At 50.7% G+C, this 12,488-nt stretch overlaps 2 protein-coding genes across 4 annotated transcripts in view; one reads left to right on the top strand and one right to left on the bottom strand.

The window, feature by feature from the left end:
• LOC131589187 (tyrosine-protein kinase ZAP-70) overlaps positions 1 to 4,858 on the bottom strand; it is a 34,768-nt gene extending 29,910 nt beyond the window's left edge. The window contains exon 1 of the mRNA XM_058858374.1: positions 4,708 to 4,858. The gene's annotated coding sequence lies outside the window, so the exon portion shown is untranslated. The remainder of the gene's footprint in view (positions 1 to 4,707) is intronic.
• A 5,772-nt stretch (positions 4,859 to 10,630) lies between these two features.
• The window catches only part of ADAMTS10 (ADAM metallopeptidase with thrombospondin type 1 motif 10), a 64,452-nt gene continuing 62,594 nt past the window's right edge, over positions 10,631 to 12,488 (top strand). For all 3 annotated transcript variants that reach the window (XM_058858371.1, XM_058858373.1, XM_058858372.1), the window contains exon 1: positions 10,631 to 10,934. The gene's annotated coding sequence lies outside the window, so the exon portion shown is untranslated. The remainder of the gene's footprint in view (positions 10,935 to 12,488) is intronic.

The following is a 12,488-nucleotide window of genomic DNA, read 5'->3' as shown; positions in this document are numbered from 1 at the left end:
GCCCTGAGATCCATCCCAAGCCCTGGCACAGCTCCAGCCCTTCCTGGATGTGTTTAAAATGGCTCCTGTCTGCTTTGTGAGCTCAGTGCTCCCACCTGCAGCACCTGGAGAGATTCTCCCAAAAGCATTTCCCTGTTCCCTGTCCCTCCCAAGGCTTTACCCCAGGTTTTCCCCAGGATGAGGAGAGCTTTGCTCCTTGAAAAGCTGCTGGTGGTGCTCTGGCCCCGGGGCCACATCAGTTCTGTAGTTTGGGGCAGCTGAGGGGTGACATTGCTGATCCCTGTCCCGAGGGTGAGGATGAGAAGGGAGGCAGCAATGGGCTGGAGTTCTCCAAGTTACACACGAGTTCTGCCCCCAGGAAACACATTCCAGCTCTGGGAATCTGGGATCTAGGGTGGTCCTTGAAGGAATAATCATCCTTACACCTCCTGTACTGTGCCCAGCAAGGCTCAGAACTGAAGTTCTTGTGCTGTGGGATTTTCAGAATAATCTGGCATTACCCGAAACCTTTTACCCCATTTCTTGTGCCAGAGCCCGAAATCTGTTTGAGTTCTGAACTCCCTGCAGGAATTTTGTGCTGTCTTGGCCCCTGAGGGGCACCCAGGAGGTGAAGTGATTGCTCCCCCATGTACTTTGGGTTCACCCAGAACAAAAAGAATAAATAGAATAAAAAAAAGAATAAAAAGACTGTGTGTGTCTCCCAAGGTTCAGGTGACAAAGTTTCACCTCCTTTAGCACCCATCCCATGGGTTTTATGTGAATCTGTCCCTGCTGAAGGGATTCTCTCACTGAGGGACTCCTGGAAGCCAAAGAGTGGCTGGAGAAGTTTCAGCTCTGTGACCAAACAAAGCAGGGCTTGGCTAAGCTTGGCTTGAACTGGGAGATGCTGGGATGGTCAAGCCCAGTAGTCAGGAGCAGTTTGAGGTCCTGATTCCCCAGGATCTGCTGGAAATATCCTCAGTTCCTGTTGGGAACTGAGGTCTGCACATTTCCCCTTTGGTACTTGCTGCTCCCAGGGAAATGGGGGATGGCTCCTGGATTGCTCAGGGAATGTTTGACATCCCAGGAAACGCCTTCCCAGCTCTGTGGAGAAGAGCCAGAGCCATGGAAACCTGGACTGATGGATCCTGAGCTGGAATCTCCTGGCTGGAAGGTCAGAAAGTGGAAAATTAAAGGAGAATGTTTGAGAGCAGGAAAGTTTATTGAGCATCAGATGCTCTGGTTGGAGATTTAAAAGAGGAAAGATGAATGTAAGGCTGAAATCTAAACTGCAACAAGGAAAGGAATCCTGCAGGATCCAGCTGAGGGCCCAAAACCCTGTGTGTGAAATGTCCTGGTGGGGGTGAGGCTCTGCAAGGGTCTCCCTGGGCCTGGGAGCTCAAACTTTGCCTGAGCATTGCTGGAACATTATTTCAAAGCAGACAGAGACCATTCCTTTATTAGCCTGTGTTCTGGGAATTAAACAGGAATTCTGACTGGGCAGGATTACAGGGTGGCCAGAGGAAATTCTGAAGAGGAAATTCTGAAGAGGAAATTCTGAAGAGGAAAATTAAGACAGCTGGGAAGTGAAAGGGTTGGACACCAGCTCTGCTCCTGCAAGAAATCCTCAGCTCTGAGGGGTCAGGACATCCCTGCATGTGAGCAGTGATTTGTGAGGCACAATGGGAATTTGTTCCCACATTCCCTGGGTATGGAAATGCTCCACTCACAGGCAGCTTGGGATCCCTATTTTCTAAGTATAAAGCTGAGCCAAGGTTTTTTGAGGCAGAAATAAAGGGTCAGATCTGCCCAGGGTGTTTTGTTTATTTTTGATTACAACAGCAAAGGGGTTTTGTTCCAATGATTTGGATGGGATGTGGGGAAATGAAGTTATTTCAGACTGGTTCATGTTTTATCCTTGCTGCCTCCCTCACTGAGGCTGGAATTTGATTCCTGGAAGCTCCCCATGGTCCCTTGGATCTGTCCCATGTTCTGGAATTCTACACCCAGCAGAGCCTTTCCTGGCACCTCTGGGATATTACAAGGCTAAATCAGCACATTCAGGGATCAAAGCCGTGTTTAAAAATGCGCATTCCTGCACTAAGGACTCAGCGAGGGTTACACTTTGAGCTTATATTTAATTATATTAAATATTCTATTCTATTATTCTATTTCACTATATTAAATATTAATGTATTTATTGTATCTATGTCTATTCTTTAGGTGTTTGCACTTACAGCCTGTCTTACATTACCCAGGCATTAAACATTGGGGGTGCTCACCTGGAGAAGAGAAGGCTCCAGGGAGAGCTCAGAGCCCCTTGCAGGGCCTAAAGGGGCTCCAGGAGAGCTGGAGAGGGACTGGGGACAAGGCCTGGAGGGACAGGACACAGGGAATGGCTCCCAGTGCCAGAGGGCAGGGCTGGATGGGATATTGGGAAGGAATTGTTGGCTGGGAGGGTGGGCAGGCCCTGGCACAGGGTGCCCAGAGCAGCTGGGGCTGCCCCTGGATCCCTGGCAGTGCCCAAGGCCAGGCTGGACGGGGCTTGGAGCAGCCTGGGATGGTGGAAGGTGTCCCTGCCATGGCAGGGGTGACACTGGATGAGCTTTAGGATCCCTTCTTACCCAAACCATTCTGAGATTCCATGGCTTTAATTCCCAACCCATCCATCTGCTGTTACCACCTGATTCTTCCTAAGAGTCCACAGAGATTCTCAGGAAATCATGCACTAAACAAAATGTGTGAGCCTTTCAATCACCTGATAACAATTATTTGTACTTTTGAGTATTTCCAGCACTCCAGAACTTCCTGCTTTTTCCCACCAGGACCTGCTCCCTGCTCCTTTCTCTTCCCAACCACTTTACACAACCCCAAATGCTGTCTGGTGAAAAAAATCCTTTCAATGGCACCTGAGGCCTTCAGCCTCTCTATTTTTGTGCCTCCAGTCCCACCTGCTCGGGGTTTGTGTGAGGAAAAGCTCAGCTTAACCAACACCTTTGTCCTTCCTGACCTTTGCTGCTCCAGCCAGCTTTTCTGTGCCTGGTTGAGTGGGTTTAGATCATGGATGGAACCTGGGCATTCCCAGGATTTCTGCTTTTCATGGAGCTGGGTGATTTACAGAGATACTGTGGATTGTCCTCTCAGATTGGTTATCTGAGAGTTTCCACAAAAGCCTCTTTCCTAACATCTTAGTGGGAATTAACTTTGAAAGTTGTATATTAATATGCAGGAATTCTAAGTCCTGCTGTGGAATCACCCACGTTTCTTTAGGAAATCCTATTCCCATAAGCAAACTTTTCAGAGAACTGGGCCCCTCTTCCCAAGAGGGAAAAGGAGGATGAGGGATTGAAATCAGGAGAATCATAAATAAATCAGGAAGCTCAGCCCCATAGATCTGTGTGTTCATTCCGTGCCAGTGAGGAGTCTGATCCCTTCACCACTTCTTCCCTGGGATGGCTTTCCCTGGTGTCCCTGTGGGGTTTGTTCCATGTCTAATAAATGGGAAAGGTTTTCTGAGGTTCAAACCCAAGTTTCCTTTGTCCCAGGTTATTCCCTAATACCCCAGACTGTTTGGATTGATGGAGCTTGGAAATGGGCCTGTTCTCACCATGCAGCAACAGAGGAGATTCCAAAGAGATCCAAGGAAATAAAACTGAGCTTGCCTCTGGATTTCAGGCTATTTATTGTTATGGTGGCCAGCAGCAAATCTCTGAAGTTCTTCTGGAGTGTTTGGAGCATTATCCAGCAGGTACAAGGTGCCCTAAACCTTCCCATATTGATGCTGAGATCCTAAACCTTCCCATATTGATGCTGAGATCCTAAACCTCCCCACAGTGTCACCGAGATCCTAAACCTCCCCCCAGTGTCTCTGAGATCCTAAACCCTCCTACAGTGTCTCTGAGATCCTAAACCTTCCCACAGTGTCTCTGAGATCCTAAACCTTCCCACAGTGTCTCTGAGATCCTAAACCTTCCCACAGTGTCTCTGAGATCCTAAACATCTCCACAGTGTCTCTGAGATCCTGAACCTTCCCACAGTGTCACTGAGATCCTAAACCTCCCCACAGTGTCACTGAGATCCTAAACCTCCCCAGTGTCTCTGAGATCCTAAACCTTCCCACAGTGTCACTGAGATCCTGAACCTCTCCACAGTGTCACTGAGATCCTAAACCTCCCCACAGTGTCTCTGAGATCCTAAACCTCCATAGTGTCACTGAGATCCTAAACCTCCCCACATTGCTGCTGAGATCCTAAACCTTCCCACAGTGTCTCTGAGATCCTAAACCTTCCCACAGTGTCACTGAGATCCTAAACCCTCCTACAGTGTCACTGAGATCCTAAACCTCCCCACATTGCTGCTGAGGCTCGCAGGAAATTTAAAGAGAAACTTCCAGAGTTTTGGTGCCATGTCCAGAGGCAAAGGGACGGGAATGGCTGGCCAGGAGTGTTGGAGCACAAGCCATCATCTCATTGTCTTCTGACCTGTCTAAACCCCCTCAGCTTCAAATAGAACGTGATGCCCCCAACTCAACCCCGTTGTTTTCCAATGGAGCCATCAGTAGGAAAACAAAGGTCACGTGAGGAATTCATCTGGAATCCCAACACCAACATTCCACAGGATCTTCCCTCTGCAGCCCCTGGTGCTGCAGAAAGGCAGCAGGCAGGGAACAAAGCAGCCATGATGCACCCGCCACCCAGACAGCTCCAGCAAACAAAAAGCATCTCTTACCTGCTCTGCCAAGGATCCTGGCGGCTTTGGGGGATCCCTACAGCAGCTGGGCAGCAGGAAAGGGAAAAAAAGAGGGAAAATAATCTCTGTTGAGTGAGGGTTGTGTCGATTTTGGGAAAGAAGAGGCCACAGCATCCAACGAGAGCTCTGGCATTCGCAAACCACCGCTCGCTGGGTTTCTCTGAAATGTGACCCTATTTCCTTGTTGCACAGGAAAGGAAAGGAGAGCAAACAAAAGCTGTGCAGCTCTGAAGAGTGAAAGAGCTCTGAGATCTTCTCTGTGCCAGGGCAGGGGTCTGCTGTGGAAGAGAACAGATCAGAGCGAGGTGGTGAGGAGCTGTCGGTATTGAAATGAATGTTTTAGGGCGGATGTTGCCTGGAGAGTGAAGTTCTCCCCTTGATGGTGAGAATGCTGGATGTTGGTGGGAAAGGGAATCTCTGGCCACAGGATCACAGAATCAGCCAGGCTGGAAAAGCCCTCTGAGGTCATTGAGGCCAAGCTGTGCCACATCCCCACCTTGTCCCCAGCCCAGAGCACCGAGTGCCACATCCAGCCCTTCCCCAGACACCTCCAGGGATGGGCACTCCAAACCTCCCTGGGCAGCCCCTGCCAAGGCCTGAGCTCCCTTTCCATGGGGAAATTCCTCCTGATGTCCTCCAAATTCCTCCTGGAGCAGCTTGAGGTCATTTTCTGTGTTCTGTCCCTGTTCCCTCTGAGCCCAATCCTCTCCAGCCACCCCCTCCTGTCAGAGCCATTGTCACGCCAGGCTGGGCCTCGGGGAGGTCACAGAGGAGTCAGGAAAACCAAATTTCTTTGGATTTTCCACATCCAAGCCAGGAGCTACTGAGAAAGGCCCTCTGTGAGGGGCTGCTTGGGAGTTGTGGTTTGTGATGGGCCAGAGCAGGCTCAGGAGCCCAAGAGGCCTCTCGTGGCCTGGTTCTCCTCCCTGTTCCTGATAAGTGATCAAAGAGAACTTTGTGCTGCCAGGGTGGCCAGAATGTTGTCATCTGAGCTGGGGGACCTTCCATCTCCAGTGCCACCAAAGGGTGTTTGTTTTGTGGAATTTCCAGCTGCTCCTCAGGGCCAGGCCTCCCTTTCCAGGATGAAAAATCTCTGTTTCATCCCCAGCTCGCTGCCACCTGTCCTGGAATTGTTGGGTCCAGGGACAAGGGCCAGCCTAGGAGAAAGGCTGTGGCACCACAGAATCATGGAATGTTTTGGGTTGGAAAGGAGCTTTAAAGCTCATCTTGTTCCTACCCCTGCCGTGGGCTCCACCTCCCTCTGGATCAGGGTGCTCCAAGCCCCATTGTGACTGATTCCTGCTGAATTCAAAGAGGTGTCCCAAGGAGATGGATGGGAAATCCCAAAGTTTCTTTCTTTTGCTGGCAGAAAATTGTACTGTAGAAATCGGGACTAAGGCCCTGAATGAGCAGGATGAGTTTAGTGATGTTCAGGACTGATTGGAATAAAAAAATTTGGGAATAGGTTGGGTTAGAGTACAAGGTATCCCTGAGCATCCCTCAGCCCCATGGAATGCTGAATTCCCCCCAGGAGCCCTTTGTTTCTGTTTTCACATGGAGTTCCTCATGTTTACCCAGAAATCCACAACAAAGCTTTTTCCAAGGACAAGGTGAGATCCTGAGGTGAAAATGCAGCATCCCAACACCACCCCCTCAGCAAAACCCACCTGAATATTTGTCCTTTTCCCTAAAATCCCCACAAAATTCTGGGATCAGGCACACGGATCTCAACAATCACTTCTTGATGGCTCTGCTCTCAAAGCCTGTGGCTCCTTCAAGCCAGAGTTACACTTTTGGGAAACACCAACCCTATTTTATTTAACACCTGGGACTAATTAAGCCCAGCTTTACTGTTGAGCAATTAGTTTACATGTCTGTGCCCCGGTGGAAAAACAAACCCGTTTGTTTCCAGCTTGTTTCACTCGCAGGTTCTCAACCTGCAGCCTCTGGGCTCCAAACAAAGCCCAGCACTTTGTTTATTGCTGCAGTAGCTGAAGGGCTGAATGGAGCTTTGTTGTGTTGGGTGCTGAACAGCCATAAAAAGGGTGAGTCTGTGGCCAAGGAGCTTGTCCCAACATGGACTTGGGGCCAGGCTGTGATGTAGAGCCAGAGCTGGGAACTCTGCCCAGGCCCTGCAGTTCAGACATAGCAAGGCAGGGAGAATATTTCATTTTATGTACAAAATGCTTACACAAAATTACCCTGTCAGGCCTCAGCAGCGTTCCCTGTGTGTCCTAATGGCAACCAGGACAGTCTGCAGCCTTTTCAAGCCTTCAGACGAGCCCTGGCCTCGGTGTCGTGTGGGTTGGACACGTTGGGCACCATCCAGCACCGCCAGGAAACGCCAAATGGGCCTGGAAGTTTTGGTCTTTGTGTTTCCCTGGGGTTCAGGCCATCATTCCAGGGGGTTCCCAGCATTCTGGGCAGTTTCCAGCATCCCAGTGGGGTTTCCATCCTCCCACCAGGGTTTCCAGCATCATGGGCAGTTTCCAGCATCCCAGTGGGGTTTCCATCCTCCCACCAGGGTTTCCAGCATCACGGGCGATTTCCAGGATCCCAGTGGGGTTTCCAGGATCCCAATGGGATTTCCAAGGGGTTTCCATCATCCTGAGGGGATTCAATTCATCATCCCTGGCGGTTTCCATCATCCCAAGGGGGTTTCCATCATCCTGACAGGGTTCAGTTCATCATCCCAGGGGGTTCAGGATCCCTCTGTTGTTTCCAGCATCCTGAGGGGTTTGTGATCCCAAGGGGTTCAGGATCCCAAGGGGTTTGGGATCCCAAGGGATTCAGGATCCTGAGGGGTTCAGGATCCCACCATTGTTTCCATCATCCCAAGGGGTTCAGGATCCCAGGGGGTTTGGGATCCTGAGGGGTTCAGGGTCCCAAGGGGTTCAGGACCCCACTGTTGTTTCCAGCATCCCAAGGTGTTTGTGATCCCAAGGGATTAAGGGTCCCAAGGGTTTCGGGATCCCGAGAGTTTCGGGATCCTGCCATTGTTTCCATCATTCCAAGGGGTTCAGGATCCCAAGGTGTTTGGGATCCCGAGGTGTTTGGGATCCCAAGGGGTTCAGGATCCCGAGGGTTTCGGGATCCCGCCGTTGTTTCCAGCTCCCGGCGGGTCCCGGCGTGCTCGGTGCAGCCACAGGAGGCTGCGTTGTCACCGGGCTGCTCCAGGTGCTCTCCTCTCCATCCCCTGGACATGAGAATTTCAAATACCTGCTGGAAATTCAGCCTCATCTCCTCATGCCAGGGAGAGGAAGAGCTGGGTGATTTTGGAGGAGAAATGTGGGCATTGTCAGGCAGATTTTGTCAGGCAGATTTTAAGGTGGTTTCTGATACCAAACTAATCTGAAAAATAAACTTTCTAGCAACCTCAGGGACTGAAAATTTTGATTCTTAATGCTGTTTCTCACCTCTTTGCTGTGAGCCTCTGGTCATTTTACCATTCCCTGTTTTCCAGGATTTGTGCAGGTGATGGAAGTCTTGGCTTGTGAGGGTTGTGCTGCTCCCTCCCGTCCTCAGAGAGGGGTCAGGACTGGAGTAAAGCCCAATTTTGGAGCTGGTCTGGTACAAATCTGAGGGTCCTCAGAGCAGTGCTGGGTTGGGACACAGGGCTGGGGGAGCCAGGAGCCAAGTCAGGAGCCTCTAACTCTGTATTTACCACCCAGGAGGGACTGGAAACCCTGCAAATCAGGGAAACAGAAGTTTTCCAAAGGGTCTGGCAGAGCAGAGCCACTCCCTGGGGAAGGAAATCTGCCCCTCTGTCCCTGTTCATTCCACACAGAGTGTGTTTGAGACAAGCCCCAGCAGACAGAACACCCCTGGAATGGCACCAGGCCATGCTTGCAGCAATTAGTTTTTCCTTGGCCAGCAGCAGCACCATTCAATTAAAGCCCAAATATTTTGTTCAGTTGCTCTTTTCTGGGTGTGCTCTGGGGGCTCAGACAATGGCCAGCGTGGCCTGGGGAGGAAGGAAACCACTCTGTCCACCCAGCCAGGGAACTGGCCCAAAATGCAGCCCAGCAATCGATCCCAGTCCCTTCTGGACTCGGTTTTCCAGTGCAGAGCCAGCCCTTTCCAGTTTGGACAGAGAGAGTGGAGCTGGGGGCTGTGATCTCCCACCCTCAGCTCCTCCTGGGAGCAAAGGATGTTTTCCCTGTTTTTCCTGGGCTGTTGGGATGAGCAAACCTTCCAGGCAGCACAAAATGCTGAGGAAGCCAGGAGATCCCCTCCCTGAGGGGAGTTGAAGGTGCTCCAAAAAGGGTTTAAACAAATCCATGGCAGAATATGAATTACAGCTGGTCCAGCTCCAGGTCAGGCTCATCCTGCCTTGCTGATAGCAGAGGATTTAGGGGGGATCCACCACAAAAAGTACCACGGCTTCTTGCTTTTTCCTTCATCCTGGTTTGTTTTCTTCTTCGGGCCAGCATCCCATCAGGACACAGGGCTGGCCAAGCCTTTGAGGCGTTTTTCTTTCCCCATGCCCATCTCACGGTCTGGTGGCTGTGAGCTGCTGCTGGGGCAGCCTGGGTGGCACCAGGGGCTGTGGCCAGGAGCTCTGGCTGTGTCCTGTGGCTTTGGCACCGGCTGTGCCTGCCAGGGTCAGGGCAGGACTCGAGGCTGCCGGGGCTGTCCCGCACTTGGCACCCACACAACAGCCCAGGGATGCAAATCCCACCCCACAGCCCCCCTGCAATCCCCTCCTGGAGTCTCAGCTTCAGGCAGTTTGCTTTAATTCGTGTTTATAATGTATTTTTATATGCTATGTCTCCCCCTGGCAACTTTGAACTCTCCATTCAAATCCTCCTGGAGGAAAAGGCACCTCCAGGGTGGTTTTGGGGTTGTTCTGTCCCCGCTGAGGGCTCGGGCTGAGGGTCCATCCACACCCTGGTGCTTCCATCCCTTCCCTGTGTCCTTCCCCAGGGCCCCTCTCTCTTCCCAGGGAAAAGCAGGGCAGCTCGGAAAGGCTCATTTTTCCAACGTTTGCAGCACTGCCAGGTAATTCTCTCTCCACCAAAGCTCACAAATTCAGCTTTGAAATCCCAGAGCCGCCTTCAGAAGAAAGGAGGAAATGAGCTCCTGCCTTTTATTGTTGCTGATTGCTTGAGGTGTCCTGCGAGGGGGTTGTTTGGGAACAAGCAGCATTTGGTTATTTCCAGTGTTTATTCTTCACTTTGGAGGTGGATTGTCCTCGGTGGGACACTCCACGGTGGCAGCAGGACAGGAGAATGCCGGAATCACCGGAGCCAGCGGGGCAGGAATGATGTAACTGCAGAGGGAAGGGACTTCTGAAAACACTGGCCAATTCTTGAGGGCTTTTTTTCAATTCAAAGCCAGTCCCTGCCATTGCTGGGGAGCCTTTCAGGCCATTTCCTCACACACTCCCTGGGTTTTTAAAAGCATTTGGAAAGCTCCGGTTTAACATGAAGGATGGGGGTGTTTGTTGTTTGTTGTTGGGGAAAAATAAATCCCAACAAACCAAAACCAATTCCAGCTTTCTTTATCTGCTTTGTGTGCCACTGTCAGCACGGCCTCTTTCCTTTATGGTTTTTCCTGGGATGTTTTATCCACAGGGGAGCCGCCGGCATCGCCTCCAGGGCTGCCCCAAGCTCCCTCCCTGCTCCTCCACAGAAAGGCTGATTAGTTTTATACTGTTTCAGCCAAGACCTGCCTTCTGCACTGATGTCAGCAGTCAGGGTGGGACTTTTCCAGCCTTGTGGGTTTGGGGATTTTTATTTCTTTTTTTCTTTTTTTTTTTTTTTCTTTTTTTTTTTTTTTCCCTTTTGGATAATCCTGGCAAAATTCCTGAGCAAAGTTGTTTGGTGGTTTTTGTTGGGTTTTTTTTTCTCCTTCTTTCTTTTCTTTTTTTTTTTCTTTTTTTTTTTTTCTTTTTCTTGAGCAGCCCCTATCCATGTGCTGCCTCCGAGCTGCTCTCTTATTACTGCTCACTTCCTGAAAGGAGACTTTTTAGCAAAGCCTCCAACTCCAGCTCTGCCTGGGTCTGACAGAAGAAGGTTCTTAAGGAAGGCGACACAAACCCTCAGCCTGGAAACTTTCTGACACGCGCAGGGCTGAGGAGGAGAGAGGAGCTTTTGGCTGCTGCTGGGAAAAAGAAGAGGGGAAAAAAATTTTTTTAAAAAAAGCAAAGCTGAAGGAATTAAAAGGGGAAAAAAAAGAAGAAAGAAGGGAAAGCACTCGAAAAGGTAAAACGCTCTTTAAAATAATTTTTCCAGAGGAGACTCTTTGAGGTTGGAGTGGGGTGGTCTGGGGTGGAGGGAACGCGAATGTTCTTTGAAATCAGAACCGTCTCCCTGGAGAAGGAATGAGCCCGGAGAGCCTTGCACGCTGGAAAAACATTTATGAGAATGAAAACCATGTTCACCCTTCTCCAACATTCAGAGTTTCCATAAAAACGCAGGCTTGTGTTTCAGAGTGGCTGCAGGCAGCAGGAGCCGGGATCCCGTGCGCTGCCTCCCTCGCCTCCCCCAGCCCCTCTTAATAATTGTATTAACCCAGGGATGGAATGTTTGCCTCTCTAAATCCCAAATCTCCTCTGCTGAGCTGCCCGGGGCGAAGCTCTCAATTCCAGAGAGCAGCAGCTCCGAGCCCTGCTGCAGAATGAAACGTTCCTTGCTGCCTTAATTCCTGAGAATAAACACAGCCCGCGCTCCCTCTGCCTCTTTCCCTGTCTCTCTCTCCATCTTCAGGAGCTGCCAATGCCTCTCTCCCTCCTGATGTGCTCAGAGGATTATAAAGAGTCTGTCCTGAAAAAGTTGCAGTGTCACTGACTCCGTGTGCATCCCCAGGAGCTCGGCCCCACTGCTCTGCTCGTTTCTTTCTTTGCTTTGATTATGTTTTAGAGGTGTTTTGGTTTGGGTTTTTTTGGTTGTTTTTGTGGTTTTTTTTTTTTAATTTATTTTTTAAAAAAAATCAATCCCTCAGAAGATGTTATTTTAAACATCAAAGTAAATATTAGTGATGGTGAGATGCCAGAAGATTATCTCATTAGAGCTGAAGGAGCTGGGCTATAAATAGAAAGGAGTTTATAAAATAATCTTGGCAAATACCTTCTAGAGGGCAAGAACCAACCAAGAGGGAAATGTGGAGTTGTGCTGGGGGCAGGTACCCTCTGCAGCAAAATGTAAAATTTCACACCAAGGCCCGTTTTTGGGGACTTTTTTGTGGTCAAGATGTGAACCCCGAGGAGCGTTTGTGTTCCTGCTGCAATCCCTGGCAAAATCCCCGGCTCTGGAGACGGCTCTGCCCCAGCAGAGCTCCGGTTCCGATCCTGCTCGGTTTTATTCTCGTTAGCAGCACCCAGCGGTGCCAGGCTGGGATGCAGGGCACAGCTGGGCAGGGCAGGGAGGGTTCTGGGGAGATTTTGTTCCCCTCTCTGCCCAGGCTGGAAGGGGAAATGCCCCATGGGACACTCAGGTGATTCCCGGCCCCGGGATGTTCCTTGAGTTGGGAAGAGCCTTGTCCCAAATGCCTCCATCAGTGAGGCTTCCTGCAGTCCCTGCGAGGTTGTTCCCAAAGTTTCTCCATATATGGAACGTGCTGAGTGCTCCAGTTGCTCCATCCTCAGCCTCCCGCTGTCCCTGCTCTCCCCAGAGCAGCATCCTCTGCTCCCCCTTCCTGCAGAGACCCCAGAAACCTCCTGGGGCGGCTCCAGCCGCATTCCCCAGGCGGCTGCTCCCAGGCTGGGATGGGAAAGGTGCTGTCATCTCCTGCAAATCAGCTCTGCCCGGATAAGGCTG

The sequence above is a fragment of the Poecile atricapillus genome, chromosome 28, assembly GCF_030490865.1.
Source record: "Poecile atricapillus isolate bPoeAtr1 chromosome 28, bPoeAtr1.hap1, whole genome shotgun sequence".
In the NCBI taxonomy this organism is placed as follows: Eukaryota; Metazoa; Chordata; class Aves; order Passeriformes; family Paridae; genus Poecile; species Poecile atricapillus.
Note: the sequence above shows the minus strand (reverse complement) of the source record. Positions and strands in the feature narration are given on the sequence as shown.